This window comes from Falco biarmicus, chromosome 17 (genome assembly GCF_023638135.1).
Source record: "Falco biarmicus isolate bFalBia1 chromosome 17, bFalBia1.pri, whole genome shotgun sequence".
NCBI classification, from domain to species: Eukaryota; Metazoa; Chordata; class Aves; order Falconiformes; family Falconidae; genus Falco; species Falco biarmicus.
This window is the reverse complement of record NC_079304.1, coordinates 5,473,511-5,488,284: the sequence shown is the minus strand read 5'-3', so window position 1 is coordinate 5,488,284 and position 14,774 is coordinate 5,473,511. Positions and strand designations below refer to the sequence as shown.

The following is a 14,774-nucleotide window of genomic DNA, read 5'->3' as shown; positions in this document are numbered from 1 at the left end:
TTCTGCAGATCCCACTGCCTGTGCTGAGGTGCCGGCCCTGGGGCACAGGCAGCAAGCGGGCGACCGGCAGAGGGGGTCAGACTGCAACAGATCTCACCAGGATGCTGGTTTTTTTGAAGTCTTTTTTTTTTTTTTTTTCTGTAATAATGACACAAGATTCACACTCCCAGCCATATACTTTGGCCTGATACGGGTCATACCTTCCCTATCCTGGGCAGCCAGGGACCAATTTACCCCTAAGCACAAATTACATCATCTATTTTCTGACCAAGTTTTCATTTTGTTTGTAATTTACAGTATTATTTATGTTACTGCTGCATTTAGCCTTTGGAATCGTAAGAGGTTTCAATCCTATCTCAGTTTTATGGTTTAATACAGAAGTAGCTCAAATGGCTGATAATTACATATAGTTATATTTTGGATGAGCTCCAATTTACATTGATATGTTTTGGATAAGGACCTTGAAATACATTTGCAAAAGGGACTGTAGGGGTTTGGCACAATTTATACCTGAACTCATGTAGCATCTGAATGAGTATTCGTTAGAAATGTATCGGAAAGGAAGAAGTCATACTTTGTGGGCCAAATCTCTGTGATTATTTATCTTTTTAAACCTTTACAGGGCTTACCAATTTGGTCCAAGTTGGGAACTAGCCCGGTTTGCTTTCCATCAGCAATTACTGCTCCGGTGAAGCACGGCATTTTCTGCTCTCTTGTCCAGGCAAAACCACTCAGCCTCAGAGAGCTCTTCTTCCCTTTGCTTGGTCCTTTTGATTCTCCCTCATTTTTGTCAGACCCTCTGCCTGCCTTCCCCAGGAAGTTTGATCTTCTCTTAGGCTTTCTCTCCCATTCACACAGAGTATATTTTTAATATGTCTGTCCATGGCACATCATTTTCCCATTAATAGGTGTGTTTCTGTGTGTGCAAAATGCAAACCAGATGATAATTTCTCTCAGCTGCAAAAACACGCTGATAACCATGGTCACAGCAGGCATCACATACTGACTGATGTCAGTTTGTTTCATAAGAAAGACCATTGTTTTGCCTGCAAAAAGTTATTTTTGGTGCAGAAAAAAAGACTGGCTGCAAGGGAGATGGTTACAGATTCCCGATGCCCAAACTATTTCAGCCTCCAAAGACAGAGAATCTGAAAGGATGCTGAAATAACTGACTGGTGGCTCAGCTTCTCTCAAGAAGTGATTCTGAACTGTACAGCTACAGTCCACTTCCCCACTTTAACAGCCTCTTTCCTCCACCTGTTCTCCTCCTGGTTCCTCTTCACCTGTCCATCCTTCTTTCCTCTTCCTGCAGAACAATTTGGACCTTCAGCATCGTCAGCCTCCTCCAAAAACACATTGCTGAGGTTCAGGGTGTGGACGAAGGGAGGCAGAGGCACAGAGCATGGTCCATCTGGCAGTGCTGCCTCTCCCTGCCTTTCACTCCACAGAACACAGCCTGGGAGCGCTGCCACTGCTGCTCTTCACCTTAACAAGGCTCCAGTGCAGAGCAGAGCAAGCTGAAAGATAATAAAAAGATTCTTGATAGAAAGGAATGTAAATAGACAAGATGCAGGTGAACAAAGGAGGAAAAGGAAAGCCATGTATAAGCCAGCAAGTGAGTGGTTATACTCAGTAATCAACTTGTCAGTTTGATTTTAAGACACGGCAGAAGAGATCGATAATTCTTTACAGCAGCATAATGCACATCTAGGGTTTAAAGTGTTTTGATCGTCAAAGTACTTATTTCAGGCGTCAATCCTGTGCTCACTTAGTAAGTGGAGGTGCTTCTGTATTTGCTGTGTCAATGATAGGAAGGGGAAGACAGCACAGAAGGGAATGGTGGAAAAAAATGCTCTAAAATGCACTTAAGACTGCCATGCTGGTTTAGGTGGGCAGCTCAGGAAAACCTGGGGACGGAGGGAAAAGTGAAGATATCACACTTACACAGAGGATTATTTTTTTTTTTGGTCACTTGTATTATTTTGTAAGGACACATTGTTTATCTTTGTTCTGCTGTGGAGATCCAGACTGACCTACTCCCGCTTGCACAGGAGTCAATGAGTCCCTTTATCTCTAGTGCACTAGTACAAATAGAGAGTGCTCAGCGGGTATATAACGGCACGAAATCCAAACGCTGCCATTTATCACCCTCTTTGTACTGAATTAAATCACTATGTGAAATGCACTGAAGAATCGAACCTTTATTGTTTTGTTCGTGAAAGGATTGGGTCCCAGAATTACATCAGTTGTTTTCTCTAAACAGCTATTAGCCTCCTCCATTATACTAACAGAACTGGTTTCCATCCTCTGGCTCATTTATTCCAAACCAGCATTATTGAAGTGAATGGGGTCTAGGCCCTGGATATTAGAAGAGCTGTTGGTCTACTCATAAATAACAAGTTGTCAAGGATTTTAATGGAAACCCTTAGAGTGCTGTAAATCTGTGCAGTTCTGCCTGCATCCCCTCCCTCATTTCCATCACAATATCACTCCAGTGGGACTGCAGCTTGCAGCTTGTGCCAGGCAGCCTAGATTGGTAGGACACGGGGGAAGAAGGAAAAAAAAAGCTGGAGATGGGGTGGGGGATTCAGAACAGTTGGTACTGCAGAAGCATCTGCTGGGTGGCCGGTTTCGGAGTCACCTGGCCTATTCAGCATAGCGAGGGGATAGGGCTATTCATCCAGGGGGACCGGAGAGGGGAATAACAGAACCAGGGATGCTTGTGGAATAAAGACGGATGTATTGCAGTTTACATTTCGCTCCGTTGGTCTGTGAAGCAGTAAATCTCGGCAAGTAGAGGGTTTTGTTAGGTTTTGATCACATTTTAAGTGGTAGAGCTAGTGCAGTGGTACTGCACAGGATGCCTCTTGCTGTTTGGCAAAGAGGACTTTCCAAGACAAATTTTTTTGAACCTTCCTAGCCAGTCCAAACTACCTGCAGGGAAAACTCTGATCGAAACAGCAATGTTTCTGTAGTTCACTGGATCTGGCCAGAAACGGGGTTACTACAAACTATCGCCCTTGACTTAGTCATGCCCCAAATATCCATAGCTCAGTTGCCTGCTTAGATCACAGCAACCTGCTGTGTACAACACTAAAGCCTTCTAGGAAGGAACCTGAGCTCTCTCGTCCATTCTCCATTGGCCATATGATATTATGGAATATATTATGCACAGCCACGCTTGTGCCCATCCCACTCACAAAGCAGGCAGGACTGCACGGGGGCCTATTTAAGAGATCATCCGGACTCTCTCTGCCTTCTGAGGCATCAGAGCTCTTTAAAATTTATATGCAAGGTCAGTTTAGGCTTAAATGTAGGCTTGCACCCCAGCTTACCATGTAATATAAATAAAAAATTACATCGGTGACAAAGCTTCAACTAGCTTCAGAGTGCCCAGGGCTTATAGTCTTGTGTAATTACTAGTCTGGCACTGAGAGTCTAAAATACAGCAAGGCCATCAGCAACACAGATCCAAAATTAATGACGTTAAATATAGCTCCTTTCACATTACAGCTTCACATGAGAAGCTCCAAAGAAGTAGGCCTTAGGAGACTTATGTTCTAATTAAATATTACCCCTATGTTACAGACAGGGAAACAGTTATGCAGATATGAAGGAATTTGGCCAAAGTCACTCCAAAAATTTGTAACATAATCCCCCTTTCCCTCGCCAGATTTAACATTCATTTTGAGAAAAGCTGAACAGCACAAGAAGTGAGCCAGGATGGAGAAAAAATGGACGGCTGCCAAAAGGGATTGATGCCCTTCAGACTCCAGGGAGTTTTTAACCCTTCCCAATGGTTTTTCCAGCCTGAAAAACCTGGTGGGGTTCATCAGACTCTACTTCTCCTCTACTGATCCATAAGAGATTTGCCAGTGGGAGCAGCTGCTTGGAGAGTGAGTTGATAACTCAGGCCCTGAGGCACTTACATCTGTACGGCTCATCCCCTGCCTGCTTCCCTTCCCCAGTAACAGGATGAGACTAGAATATTGCATGTGCTTTTATAATGTGTATTCCTGTGGGGCCTTGGTCATGATTATGGCATCTAAATGCAACCAGAAACAAACAGTGACAACGAAAAACACAAAAGAGAAGGTCAGCCTGAAGATTCTGAACATTTTTTACACTAATTTTTTTTCTATTTAATAGTAAATTGCACTTTCATAAGCAATCCAGTGTAGTTAATTCCTTTTTAAATAACAGTTATAATATTTTTGAGAGCAGCTGCTGCACATGTTATGTAGTACAGCTGAGAGCACCATATGGATTTTTAATTCCTAGGAGTTATTACTTGGTTGTAGCAGTATATATGAACCCATGCCTGCCTTAATGGAGTCATTAGGTTTGACAATCCTTCCTTAAAGAGGGCTATTGTTAGGATAGATCTGATCCAAAAGGTAGGAAAGGTTTGGAAGATGGACTCTTCATTATATGAAACCGAGAACATCAGTATTTTTTTAGGCAGCTCAGTGGTTTTTACACCTTCAGGAAGTTCCTTCTCTGTTAGCATAAGATAATTTTAATGACTTGTATTCTGTCCTTTCGGAACTACACTTAGAAAGTTTGCCTTGAGGTGTTATGGTTGCCTTATGCTGGTGGGTTTTTTAACAAATCAGGCAAAATGGGAACACTCAAATTTCCTTGCAAGCTACCTACTAGAATGCCCCTCTGCTCTTAAAGGAAGAGATCTTATAAGAATACTCACAGTTACAACCCTAACACATGTTTTGGAAGATATATTAGCTTTGAAGGAGCTATTAAATCATATTTTTCAGTGAACTTTTCTAAGACAACCTCTACACATTAGATTCTTGCACTTCATCCTAAAACATGTGGCCAAACAAGAGACAGAAGACAGACTACATGCATCATTACGGGATCCTAAATGAAAATTTCTTTAGTTCCAGTAAAGGCTCCAATCCTTGTACTTACAAGCAGCAGAAGAGAAAAATACACTGCTGTAATGTAGAAGCAATATATACCTATATATCACTTGAATGCATCTTATTGAGTATGCTACAGATTGCTCAAATAAATCTGAGCTCACTGGATCTTTAATTCTATAGAAAGTGTTGGAAAACTCTTAACCTTATGACACATATCAGGATTGTAAAATTTAAAATGAATTCTAGTAAATCTGCTGCTGGCTGCCATGGAAACGGAGCAGGTTAGTTTAATGGAATCAGTATCTCAAAAAGAAAAGGGAATCCAAGCTTTTTTGTGTGTGTCGAACAATTAGCTCAGAACAACCTGCTCCATTTTTAGCCGTGTCAGTCTGTTTCCATGGCAGCACGAACTGAATTCATACAACTGTTGCAAATTCTGATTGTAAATGGTGCTACCCATTGTGTCAGCAGCACCAGCCGACCTCAGAGTCTAATTTCAGTTTCCCAAAGCTGATAATTTTGTTTCATTATGATTTTAATCGCATTATTTTTGCGCTGGTTTAAAGATTTAAGACAAGGTTGCTGTAGTATCTGTGCACTATTAGCCCAGAGTTAGGGAAGCATGGCCAGATCTGGTACAGACTAATCTGCAAACTTTTGAATGTTTCAAAGCAAGTCTGGAACTCGTTGCCTCACAAATAAATTCTTGATGGGAAGATCATCCATAGCCATTGCTGTTTAGGGATCAACATTTGGCCCTGTGAAGAACTTCAATACATCAAGTCACCTGAAGTTGCAGGCCTCACACCCACTCACCTCCCTCCTTCTGGCCCCCCAGAATTACACCCTACAGCAGCCCAAACGCAGAGCCCTCCGCCTCCAGCTCTCCACACGAAGCTTTCCGCAGACGGAGAGCAGAGCTCTGAGGTAGGGACCGTTTTTGTACCACAGGATCCCGCCCGGCCCTGAGGAGCGGGGACAAGCCCCGCCACCCATGCCTCCTCGCTTGCTGGCCGGCCAGCTCAGCTCCTCTGACAACACCCCACAACCACCCCCAAGACGCCCCTGCGCAGCCTCCTGAATATTCAAATCAGCCCGCTCCTCCCATCTGTGATTGGCTGTGGCCGTTCAAATGAAGCCACGCCTCCCTTGCCGGGGCGGGGCCGTTAGTGGCCGTTGGTTTGGGGGCGGGAAAGGAGGCAGCTGGATGCGCACGCGCAACACCGGCGCACGCCCGTGACGCTAGCGCGTCCTCTTGTTGCCCTAGCAACACCTCCCCCGCCCCTTGCTGCTTTTATCCAACCAGAGGCCCTCCTGGCCTCTTAGCCCAATGGAGCAGCAAATGTTATTAAGGGGGCGGGGCGAGAGGGGTGTCAGGCAGGTTGTTTTGCCCAATCAGGAGGCGGGGAAGGGTAGGAGCGCGCTCCCCTTAGCCGCCCGGCTGCTGCGGGCCTCGCCCTGTTGTTTTGCCTCAGCGGCTGGCGGGGGTGGGTCGCGCAGCCTGCCAGCCCGCCCCGCGGGGGTACCGGCCCTCCCGGCTTGGCCCTGCCGGTGTGTGGGCTGCGGGGTCCTAGCTCCCTGTGCTGCAGGCCCAGCCGTGCCTCCGGGCCTGCTGAGGGCCGTTACCGGGGTGGCGGTCTCTGTGAGGTTCCTGCCCCGGGATTCTCCTGCTGGCATTGAAATAACGCCAGGGGCTGCGTGACAGGTGTGAGGGTGAAACCCTGAGGAAAAAAATGCTTCAAAAATTGCTCTGTAGCCATAGATGGGTCTGTTGAGTGGTAGAGTCTGCTCCTGGCACAAGGATGAAGCACGGGGAAAGCGTTTCTGTTCCGTCTTGGCTGGGAAAGCCAAAATAACTGTGGTGGAGTCGATTCCTAAAGGACTAGTAAATTTACAGTTGCACGAGGGTCAGCATTATTTTAACATATCACTTGAATTGTTAGAAATCAACAGCTTTAGTGTCTGTGCGCCTTGTTTTGCAGTTTGGCAGCCTGTCCTTGGAATTCCCCCACTGACGCTGTTGACTTCAGGCATGTGCTACCAGTCCTTCGAGTGTTTCTTTATTGGCCCCGGAGTGTCCCCTGTTGTTGTAACACTTGCTCTTTGTGTGTATGTGCTATCCCTAATGTTTAATCTTTCTGAAGTACTAGCTTGTGATCATTATGCATATTTCTCTCATAATGACTGAAGTTAGGCAAGAAGTCAAAACTTAGTAAGTCTGTGAGCTCTTGCCAGTATTTTCTGGATTTGTGCCTTCAGAGAAGAACATGAAGAAACACTGTAAATGGCTCCGTTCCCAATCCAAATAAAGCATTATTCAGAGTTGTATTCCAGGAATCTTTGTTTTTCACCACTCATCAGAAACGTCAATGGAACTGTTTGTTCTAGCAGTTATTGCTAGCTAGTATGAAGCTTCTGAAACAGTAAGAATTTGTCTGTTTGCTTGGTAGTCATTTATGACTAATTGCCCAGATTATTATCTAAAGTGGACAGTTTGTAAATAATACATCCACAGCCAGCAAAAGCAATCCACCTTGATTGATTGCCGAGATCTAATTGAACAGAGATTCCACATGTCCCTCTGAGTGCAAGCAGAGAGTTTGAAATTACAAATCTTCATTCTCTTGAAACTGCTTCTGCTCTGCGATGCTGTGTGTGGAGCTGCTAGCGGGTATGGCTTTTGGGGAGCAAGAGATAATGAGCGAACAGCATGCTGCACAGATGTCTCAGCAGATCGATTAGAGGAAATGAAAAATAATCAACTGCTTGTGAGAGTGAGTTGGTTAGGCTATACGCATGTGATGATCCCTTTATTGTTCTTTTGCAGTCAGAAAGGTGAAGATCAAAATATTTGTTTCTGGTTTTTTCTTTTCCCCTGGACTTCTTTCCCCAGAAAATTAGCCACTTCCCTGGAAGGAGTAAGGTATGTAGGAAATTTTTGCTGGCTAGGAACATAAGCAGGGTGGTAAAGCTCTTCCCAAAATAATTCAACTTCTTTCTTAGTGTCTTCCTGCAGAGTAAAGCTTAACTTTCTTCTTGGCACAATTATTTTTTGGGCATTGGATTTAAATTCTATTATTTGTATGTCAGAAGGAGCTAACTTCCAGCATATTAGAAGCCTCTCCCGAATGCTATGTGAAGATTAATATGCTAGGCTAGTTAGAAATTAGTCTTAGAAAAGAAATCAGGAAAATTAAGTAACTGTCACTTAAAACTTTAAGTGCAGAGGGCTGAAGGAAAGTAGTCCTTGTTCTTTAATCTTACAAAATTCTTACAATCCTATTTGCTGTTACAGTTAAAGTTACGCTTCTGCAAAATTCTTGCAATTGTTTAAAAACTCAAGCCTAGAAAACTGACATTAGAAAGCAGCTTTAATGCAATCATTTCATTATTTCATAGTGTCCCTCTGTTCTGTTTCCCTCCTCATAGTCATGACAATTTGTAGCCCAACAGCGGATCAAGTAATCGCAAGACTTGTATCTGTAAACTGGACTCTTGCCTGTCAGGGCAGACAAATCTGAGGACGACATAAAACCCAGACAGGATATGATCTGCCAGCTTTACATCTCAAGGGTAATCCCTCCATTCCGTGCTGCTTTGTCACTGAGCTGGTGTTTTAATATCCAGTTTAGCCTTGCCTTGATGTGGTCAGTCAGCCATAAATAGCGTCCACTGGTCATTTCCTTCAGATTCATCACTGTCAAAAGAATTCATCACTGTCAAAAGAAAAATGTCTACTTTATATGTTATTCTGTAAACTCTTGTTCAGAAATGACTTCTAATATTTTGCGGCAGAATCACCTTGACAAGAATTCAGGGCATTCAGGATAGATAAACTGAACAAGGAAAACTTTATCCTTCATCCATGAATGAGCACTAAAAAGATACTTATTTTTCAGGAGTCCCATTAAGCCCTATTGTCCTGTTCCAAACAAGTTTCTCACCACAGTGTTTTTGATTGACACTTTTAAGTCATGTCCTTAATTAAGTTCTAATATAAAAACTTCATTAAGCTTCTAGTTGTTTGGACTTCTAATAATCTGAGGAGCAAAACCTTCATTTACTTTGGTTTATTGTTGACCTTTGGTCACACTTTATTTTATGGGCTAAATTTGTTTGACTTTGCATTGACCTCATTGTTATTTTTTAGGGAATGTTCCAAGGAAAGAATGAAAGTCTATGAACGTCTGGAAAAAATAAGAGATGGAATGGAAAGGAGGACACACAGAGCCTCTGGCTCAGAGAAAAAGAAAGTAGGAAATTGGATCCTCTTAAGCAGGAGGTAGGGTGGACTGACCAACAGGCTCCTTTTCTGTTGTTCGTGTTTCATTCCTTCAAACATTCATGCTTTAAGTCAACTTCAAACTCGCTGAGCTGTACGATGACCAGCTATGGCTTTAAATTTAAGTGGAGAACCCGTGAACACTTGCTGTAGTGCAGACACAAGCTCTAGTTTGGTAGGTGTTACTACACCCCAGTAAGAGACATTTACAGTATCCTTCCCACCTCAGCACCAGGCTAGAGTGTATTTCTGGCTTAGAAAGTACTTCAGTGGGGACATCAGCTAGCCTTGTTGCCTTTGCTATAGCGATTAATGAGTTACAGTGTTGCTCTGGTGTTCCAAGGAAGTTTAGAAGCAAATTGGCTTCATGTTCTCCTTCCCAGCCTTTTATTCTTGGTAGATTAAAGTTTGATCTGAGGATTTATGTGCTGCTGACATCCCATGACCCTCTGAGGATATTTGTCTATAATGAGGGCCTTACACATTTTGCTACTTCAGCATCCTCTGACCTTTTGCATAATAGCTTGGTAAGTAAACAAGCCTATTAGCAGAAGTTAATGACAGTTCAATACATAGCAACCAGAGATATGGAGAAATCGTAATGGTTCGACTGTCCGTAGCATCTTTCTCTTGAGAATCTCTAAGCACTTCATAAATACTGGCAATTAATCTTTGTAGTATCTGAATGCCATAAATAAAATTATGCGTGAAATATTTGAGCAAATTCTACAGTAGAATACAGCATGTGTTATATTATCCAAATCAGTGCTGCAGACAAGTTTTGGCACAGTTAGTACTTCTATAAATACACGTGTAATTAACTTTCTGTATTATTCTGTTACTATTTTTCATGAAGCATTGGGGTGGGGAGAGGCGGGGAGGATAGTTAAAGGAAATCTTGGGAGGAGAAAAGGTCCTAAATGCTAAGATAGTTTGGCTTACTTCTTTATGAAAAGTAGTCGTGGCTTATCTGATGGCTGGAAAAGGTTCTGGTATGCAGTTCTGGATCATTCCAACACAGAATTAGCTCTACTAATAAGTGGTTGTAGAATGGGACCTGACTGGGAAAGAGGGTTATCTTCCATTGAAACTGCTGATTTCTCAGAAGTGATGGAATTGGAATGCTGATGAGATTGCAGTGAAGTGAAATTGAAACTGTTGAGCCTCATTTATTGGGTTCTTTAGAGTAATGGGATCAGTATAGGGCTGATCATATTTAGTGCCATTAAATCTTCTGTGCTTAATTAAGATGCTTTGTACATTATGCAGTGTGACCAGGATCATGTAGAGAAGAAGGGAGGAGGCTAATACCTTTCTAACCCTGCATCTTGTTCATTCATTTGCAGGATAATGTATGCATGCATCTGACAAATTATTTCATTAACAAGAACAGAGTTAATTCTGCCAGAGAAAAAGACACTGGTAGTAAGAGGTAAAAAGGAGAGAACATTTCTAAGCTACTCCCAGAGGGGGTGGTGTTTACCTTGTCTTGTACATCTTCCATATGCTTGATGTAAGTCTTCAAAGCATCTCTTTGTGTTTCCCCAATGCACTGAATGTTTTGCTGTTGAATAAATCAAGTGAAGAAACTCAGATGATTAACAGAATTGAACACCAAAATTGGGAAGAAAACTCCACAGTGGGGAGTTTGTACTCCAGCTTGACAGCATAAATGGGATTTGTTTCAGTTTTGTCCTGAGATTAAATGCTTGCCTGCTTTTCCTAGGTACACTGATTTGTCTGGTAAGATGTTACCACTCTCCAGACTTTGCTTGTAATCTTAGATCATCATGCTATCACAGTTCTACTTCTTCACTGTATTTGTTATCTTCATCAGCTGTGATAGGCATTTTTATATTTTTGTTTATGTTTACCCAGACATAATATTTTTCCCTATTGCAAGCATTTCTCTTGCGATGTTCCTTTTGTGTTATTTCTTTGTAAAGAAATCAGCTGCAGTGCTGGGATTGTGCAAGGCATAAGTCTTAAAAGATGGTCCACAAGTATACATTTCTTCTTTACATTTTGCTTCCTAAATCCTTTCCTATACTATTAAATGGGATTGCTCTAACTCAGTAATAATTTGAGCAACAGAAGGTTCCAGGCATGCATACAGTTATAATGGTATAAAGAAGCTGTACACAGGTTGAACTATTGCAATGTTAGGGTAGAAACATACCAGTTCAGTCACATTTGTGTTTGTTATCAAAAAAAATCTGCCCTTTCTAGAATATTGTCCACTTTTAATAACTGCATGCAGAATAGGGCTGCACTACCAGCCAGATGTGGCTGCATATAGCAGATGTTATTAAAATATAGGTAACAACACAGGCTATTATGAAACATAACCATCATATCTGCTCCCCCAATTACTCCAGGGTAGTGCTCACTTGGAAATACACGTGTTTGATGTTGTCTTGAATCACAAATCCAAGCCCCAGTTACTTAAGGGCCCTGATCCTGCAGTACAATCACGTTTTGACTGCTTTGGGGGGCTGGGGGGTGGTAGGGGGGCTGGTGGTGTGTGTCAGCCAGCTGGTTGCTACCATCAGCCTCTTCCTTACCCCCAGTTTCGGATTGTTTTGGCTCCTTGCAGATCTCCCGCAAGCTTCCCGGGGCCGGACGGCAGAGGGGGATAGACTACACCGAATCGGTGGCAAAGCTGCTGCTGCGCTCCTGGGCACTCGTGGGGAGCGTTGCCTGCCGCCGTGGCCTCACCTTTGCGTCCAGCTTCACTCCAGTTCTCTGCACACAGAGGTATCTCAGCCCTATCCACTGCCCTCGGTGGCAGCTACTTGGCAATGGAAGGGGCAGACTGCGGTTCTCAGAGCACAGCAAGTTAATGCCAGTTCCTTCTACTGCCAGCACATGCTAGACTGGTATTGACTCTGCATTCAACCTGAGGCTACAATTTCAAACTGATGGGTGTTACTGATTTGCTTGCCTCTTTGCAATATATATAAAAAAGAGCTGGCATCACTTTACCAAGAACAGGCTGGGTAAGGTGGGTGTTTTTTCCAGCTTAAGTGACTTGTTCACAATTCCTCGTTGAAACCAGCAGCAAAACCTCCAGTTTTCCTGTGTTATTTATCTCTGATCTTAGATGCTGGGATCAAGCACAGTGCATCCCCTCACCTGGCTCCACAAGTCTCTGTCACCTGTAAGATATATTTAACTTCCTAATACAGCATGTATACTGTGTTCTAGGTAGCCATCAAATCACACAGGAATTTGGTTTATATGCAGCTTGAGGTATGTAGGTGAGGGATCTTCTAGGAAGGGCTTTCATATCAGTTATTGTATCTTAACAGTCCCAGTAATTAAGGCAGTGGGGCCTGGGCTCTGCTTTCTGCAAAAAGTTCCATGCAAAGGGATAGACTGGGCTCACAATTTCTCCTTTAGCATTTCCTGGAGCCACTCAATACCACAGCAGTTCAACTCTAGGCAAGTATGGGTGCCTGTAATTACACCTAGGATGTGGTATAAACCTATTTCTTCAGCCCATCTGTGAGCTATGATATGCTGAACAATATTGTCTCTGTTGCTTCAGGCTGGATATGATTTTTAGCAAATGTCAAGTAAGATTTGGAGATGCTGGATGGCTACAACTCCAATCCAGACCCAAGAGACCATGCAGTCTGTGTTCATCACCCTGCAACAGAACAGAGAGTCAGATTAGCAAGTAAAAAAACTCAGAGGTCTATAGTCACAGTATTTTTTCTGTTAGCTAATTCCAGTCCTCTAAAACCTTGATCTCCTTATGAAAATATCAAATGGCTTGTAGCCGCAGCATACTAGTTCTCTGACACAAAGAATAGCATAGTGTGTCCTAAGTTACAAACCGTGGAAGCTACAAATAAATTTGAGGACAAAGGAAGAGGAGGAGGAGAAACTAGGTGATAACATCTATGTGTCCAAGAACTATCACCTTTCAGAAGTATTCTGCAAATAGTGGGTCCTACCCAGCCAGGAGTGAACTGCATTCTGTGAAAAATGGTGCACTTCAGTGGGCCTTATCACTTGCTAGGTTTGACTTCACACTGTAGGAAGGAGAGATGAGAGTTACTCATCACTCAGTGGGTGACTTTTCTTTCTCTGACTCAGCATTATATCCTCAGTATACTATTTATAGCTGTTAAGGCTAAGTATAAAAAGAGCAAAAAATTCCTAATTTTAGTTTTAAAGTGATTTGGGAATGAAGGATTGAGCACTGCAAAGAGGGAAATCGATTTGCTTTGTGTGCTAGATGATTAATCAGAAATATTCAGTGTATGATAACTGCCTCAGAAATGATATATTGACTTGATGGAAGCTATATTGGGAAGGGAAAACCTTGACAAGGAAGGTGCTAGCTTCTGCTGCCTTCGCTTTGACCATCACGTTGTTACTGGAAACAATACAGGACAAATATGCTGCCAGGTAGAGGATTTTTAGGATCTGTTTTGCAAGTTGTTCAGTTATATCATTAAACCCATGCACAGGTTTAATGGCATCTGTAGGAAGAATGTCCCAAGCTGGTGGGGAAGGGTGTGCTTTCTTTCAGTGTGTGATTTCCATCTGCTTCCAAAGCGTGTATCTGTTGGGCAGTCTTGTAGTGGTACTAGGAAGTAACTGGTCTCAAACTGTGATTGATGCCTTTATGAGCAATGGCACACAGGTCGGTTAAAATGACAAGTGAGTACCACTAAAATAATGGAACGCTCCTCTGCATGCAAATTTGTAGCATGGGGAGCAACCTAATTTGGGAACCCCTTTGTGAAGCAATATCTGAGCTATCTTTAATTTACTCACTGAGAACTGGCAATGCATGTGCAGCTCTGCCTTAGCTATACTGCTTCCAGAATATGAACTAGCTTGTTTAAAGCTTCAGCCTATAGTGTGGACATACCTTTAATCTACTAATTATTCTATTTCCTTCCTTATGGGGCTTTAGCAAACCTCTACTCCCAAAGATTTTATTTCCCCAAATCAGAGAGATCCTGTTTTCTATAGACAATATTGTGAATCAGGAACTGACAGAACCATTTTGTTGCTTCTTTTTTTAAACATACTCTTTGGCAACTGCTTCCATTTTCACAGCTTTGCTAGCACATAACATCCATCAATAGATGTGGGAAATTTGCCTTTAAAAAAGAAATGTCAGGAGTTTGTGGGTGTCCTGATGTGAAACTCTTGTACCAAAACTTGATGTATCTATGCTTGCTATGATGGTATCTGGTTGCTGCCAGCTCTTGTTTTGCTCAATGAAAAATCCTTTGCTAAGAATGTCAGGGCAGTGTCTGATCTACCTAGTGGAATATCATTAGTGAGGGAAGTTAGTTTTCTGTACTGAACTTCAGCTGAACGGCTGAGTGCTTGCACCACATCTTGAAAATTTTCTCTTCATAGGGCAAGATATGTTTAAAACAAACCTGTACATCTGTGACTCTCATAAGACTGTAAAGAGCATAAAAATAAATACATTAACGTGGTATAGCAGTCTCACTTCTGAGACTTGTGAAGAATAAAGGATGGAAGAGGCCAAGAAGAGGAACACCAACTGTGATCTTGTAAGTCTGGGGGTTTGGCAAGCCTTGTTGTTTATAGTGCTCCATTGAGAGTCATTC

The 14,774-nt window shown here is 42.6% G+C and overlaps 1 protein-coding gene and 1 long non-coding RNA gene across 2 annotated transcripts in view; one reads left to right on the top strand and one right to left on the bottom strand.

The window, feature by feature from the left end:
- ATP5MC1 (ATP synthase membrane subunit c locus 1) overlaps window positions 1–14,774 on the bottom strand; it is a 57,347-nt gene that overhangs the window by 17,244 nt on the left and 25,329 nt on the right. The window lies entirely within an intron of this gene.
- On the top strand, window positions 6,375–10,766 carry LOC130160095 (uncharacterized). The gene is made up of 4 exons (XR_008825931.1): window positions 6,375–6,591; window positions 6,869–6,991; window positions 9,037–9,168; window positions 10,515–10,766. It is a non-coding gene; the product is annotated as an uncharacterized LOC130160095 (long non-coding RNA).